Source organism: Ischnura elegans, chromosome X, assembly GCF_921293095.1.
Source record: "Ischnura elegans chromosome X, ioIscEleg1.1, whole genome shotgun sequence".
Lineage (NCBI taxonomy): Eukaryota > Metazoa > Arthropoda > Insecta > Odonata > Coenagrionidae > Ischnura > Ischnura elegans.
Window position 1 is genome coordinate 43075 of NC_060259.1, and position 4638 is coordinate 47712.

Genomic DNA, 4638 nt, shown 5'->3' on the forward strand with positions numbered 1-4638 from the left:
CTTCGATTAACCATCGAAAACTTCACTGATAAAAGCCATGGTCCTCTACAGGACGGTTGTGAGTGAATTTTTTCCGATCCGTCAGATCTTTATGTGAAACACGCATTTTCTGCTGGAAGTGTGTACAATCATGATGAAAGTGGTTCCACTACCGTTCAACTCCAAGGAAAAGTGATAGGTGAAAAACAAGTAGGTGAAGATAACTCCTTTGAAAGAGGCTCCTAGATGACATTTTGCTATATAATAAATGCTCAGGTTATTAAAATTCCTCCATTTTTTTGTTATCTGGAGTGAAATTCCTCCCAAAAATACTGTTTAACTTATGAGACCTGGGGGGGGTGTGCTTGAATCGCTCGGGATTAATTCCGGCACGGAATAATCCCGATCTCTCATTCCGTGTCGGAATCTTTTTTCTCGGGAGTTGGTATGCTTGAAATTTTCTAGCAGATTGTCGGTTTCGAGTGTTGCTATCTAGATTCAACCCGAGCGATAGACGTGGCAACGTCGGGTTGAGGACGTAAATACGGCCGTTGTTAACGCCGAGCCTACAAATATTTACAAAACAATCGACAGTAGAAATTCAGATACCGCTGATATAAATGAATATAACTAAATAACATAAGGAAATACTTCTTCAATTTGTGAAGGTTAGTAACTCGAACCAATTTTGATTCTATTGCTTGTAATATATAATGTTTTATATCAGTGTTTACTTTTCAGAAAATGAAAGCATTAATAACGGAAAACTAAAAAATAATTTTACTGCCAAAGATGGAGCAATGCATTGGCAGAAGGTGACACTGAAACCAGCTGAAACTTAAAGAATGTATGAGGTTATCGAAGGAGTGGAGAAAGAAAAGAATGAAAATTGAATGAATATGTGTATCGCGAAGTAAATACTTATCATTGTCATCCACGAATCATCGACACGGTTTCTCACAATTTTGTAAGTGCTATAACTTTTTCGCCCCATTAATAATAAAAAAGACTAGGTTAATGAAGCGTTACGCATGTTTTTGTTTGGCGATAATTTTAATAGCTGTGAATGGGACAATGTATCGTTATCATGAGTGATATATCTCTTTACAGTCTTCGCGATATATATATATAAATGCTGGGCATGGGATGCTAAAAGGGCAAAGCAGCCGCCCAATCAAAATATGTAATCCACACTGCGAGTGGGGCACCAGTAGCTCAATATTTCCAGAGGTGGGTGGCAGATATAATAAGTGCAAATGAAATACATGGCTATTTCAATGCTAATGAGTCGGTGTTTTTTTTATGAGTTGAGGTTTTTTTAAAGTCGTTCTTTGAATAATAATTCAGTATACACAATGGTATTACTTTAATACTGTTCTAAAATTGCTATTAATAGTGTAAAATCATATTATACTATGTAATTTAATAATTTAAATAGTCTAAATATTAACATTATGAACATAAAAACCCGCTTTGTCCTTTATAAATATTATATTATTTACAAAATATTTTATTTCAGATACCAACACCAGTGTAGAGTAATTGAAAGAATTCCAGAGAAGCCACTGTTACTGCAGGAAAAAAGTACTCTACCCGAAGAAAAGCAATTAGAGGAAACAAAACAAATTCATGCAAAATTGCTTAGCTTGCAAAGGGAGGAATTAAAATTAGGAATCATTGAGGCCAAGCTCGACAAAATTAATCTTTAGTTGTCAAACTTTGTATTCGATTATTTGTGTTTAATATAAAATTGAGTTCTATCATTGAAATATTTCATATGAATACCTCTCCTATAACCAATAACTAAATTGATAAATTCTTCTCGGGTTCTCAGCCAGGTTAATTTTTTTATATAGGCCGACGTTTCGAGAGACGACTTGTCTCCCATCTTCAAGGCCGTGTTACTCTTTAAAAGTCCAATTTCACCTGGCTGAGAACCCGAGAACATCAATAGTATTCACCAGGAGAAATTAAAATCGTGAAATAACTAAAGTGTTTACCTCCATCCAAATTATCTCCATCTCAATAATCATAAATATTATCCTTAGTAACTTTTCCCCTATTAATATTCTTAAGAATTAATAAGTATTTATACTATCAAGAATAATAAGAATAAAAATAAATTAGGATTACTGCTGGGGAAGGTAAAATTAAATGAAATCTCTAGATTAAATAAGATTTTTTTATTTGAACCACTTGAAATACAGTATGCAATAGCAATTAATTAATCGAGACTCCTTGAGCCCAAAAAAGGCATTTTTTGTCACAACTTTCAGTAAATGTTAGGCTTCTGTGCATTATAGATAAGTTATTTTGTTTCAATTCTCATTTGTTAACTTTGAAGGTAAACATAATTAACGAGAACTCTTCCAAGTAACTTTCGGCGACCAAAAATTTTTAAATGTACTACCTTCAAGTACGTTCTTTGATTTCGTTCAGCAGCAACAGGAAACATAGTTAACCACAGTATACACATCACACAGACATTCGATATTCGTGTCGGGTTCTTCAACGCGTACAGCGGTACATTCGAAAATGTTAATTTATATGGTCCTCGAAAATTAACATAATGAATCTGGATGTAAATCACACGCGCAGCCGCGTATGTAGTGCAAAAATCTGAAATCGTATCATAACCTGAAGTTATCGCAATGAATATGCTTTTAAAACTTAGGAAACTCAAATAATTCAAGATGAAGGGACTTAATTACGTTAATAAAATTTACTCATAGGCACGTTACCCTGATACGATTTCAGCAAAAAATGTTACTCGCCTTAGTTTCTACCGAAAGCGATGAGGAATGACATCTGTGAGAGATTCAATCAAATCTGTTGTCAATACCTCTGAGAGATAAAAAAGGCTCTTGAATTCGCCGTCGCTCACATTGAAGGAATCCTCTGTTTCCCTCAAGTATCTCTGGCGCGACCGGAGTTTAAGCCCCTTGTCGCATTGGCGGCGGTTTCTGGAACTATTTATTGCGAAAAAACATTATCGAAACCATTGATAAAACGATTTCCCGTTCCTTTTAGTGCAACCCGTCCTACCCAACCCGCCCGGGCGATCTTACGTGGATAGATATTTTATATTAAATATATATATTATTATATTTATATATTTTATTTTTCCTAAATAGTTCTAGAAACCGCCGCCAATGCGACAAGGGGCTTAAACTCCGGTTCACCCGTATCTCTTTCCAAAAACTTCATCGTCTTCCTATTCTAATTCTCTCATTAACCGCAAATAAACCATAACATCCGCCATATTGTTCAAGATTTCGACACGGAATTATAATCTCACCTAACTACGACCACTCGGCTTTCATTCCGGCACGGAATCAGCAGATCCCGAGCAAAATCCCATCTCGAAGGTTTCAAGCACACCAAATCACATTCCGTGTCGAGATTTTCCGGGCGAGTCCTTGGTTACGTATCGGAATTAATCTCGAGCGATTCAAGCACACCCCCCCTGTAGGTGCCGCAAACCCATCTGGATGGATGACTATCAATGTAATTTTACTGGTTTTAAAGCATTTCATCAATCATGCAAAGTGTTCTCAAGATAATAATCCATTACTAATTTTGCACAACCATGAATCGCATACTTCTGTTGATGCTATTGTGTTAGTAAAAATGAATGTAGTGGTAATGTTTACTTTGCCACCTCACTGGAGTCACAAACCGCAGCCATTAGATAACCGTGTTCGACCCTTTGAAAAAATATTAAAATGACTGCGTATGGCCTATAAACAACTCAGGAGAGAATTACTAATTGCAACTCGGCAGAGTTAGTGGGTACAGCATATGAAAAAGAATTTACATCCAATAATATTATTCCTACGTTTAGTTCAACCGGGGAATGCCCTGTTAACCCAAGGATTTTTAATGACAAACATCTTGCACAAGCACATGTCGAAGATCAGTGTTGTCGAATAAGAATTTCTTTTCGAACCCGAGGAGAATCTCGAAAGCCCAGGACATCCCGGGCTGAAACTTCGTTTTAGAGGGCAAAGTTGTCACCCCTGAGGAAATACGTCCGTCTACCATGCTAATATCTAAAAATACTAGACAGCAGAAAAGACAGGAGATCCCTACGGATAGGCTAGTTAAAAAGGCACTGGAAAATGAAAATAACAAAGGAAAGGGAGAAAAAACAGCCTGCTTATAAGAAAATATAAAAAAATGAGCGATAAAAATGTAAAGAAAATTAAAGATTTTCATACGAGAGGACTACCAAAGAGGATTGGAAATGGAAGAAATAGCTACAATGTTAGAATAAAGTCTCTAAATTTACCATAAAGAGCAGTTGACAGTAATTAAGCCATTAAATAATTAATTTTTGTGAAAAACATTGCAAGCAGTGATTTAAAATTCATACTAACATGACTAAATATTTTTTATCCGCTCATGTGTCTTGAATAATAATTTTCTTGATTAATATGTTCACTCACATATATATATCACATATTAATGTAAATAAATTCATTTGAACCCTCAAATAATTTAAAATTTGTATTTTATTGGCCAATGCAAGCCTGCAATACACTTTTCATCAAAAAAGAAACCTAAGAATTTCAACTATTTTAGCCTAATTGTACTACCTGCTGATTTTTTTATACGATTTAGAATATATTCTCCAAGCGATGGCACCAACATTTTCCA

The 4638-nt window shown here is 35.3% G+C and overlaps 1 long non-coding RNA gene across 1 annotated transcript; it reads left to right on the top strand.

Annotated features, from left to right (window-relative positions):
- Nucleotides 1–579: 579 nt before the first annotated feature.
- LOC124171877 lies at nt 580–1742 on the top strand. Its single transcript, XR_006867997.1, has 3 exons — nt 580–647; nt 721–946; nt 1499–1742. It is a non-coding gene; the product is annotated as an uncharacterized LOC124171877 (long non-coding RNA).
- Nucleotides 1743–4638: the final 2896 nt, after the last annotated feature.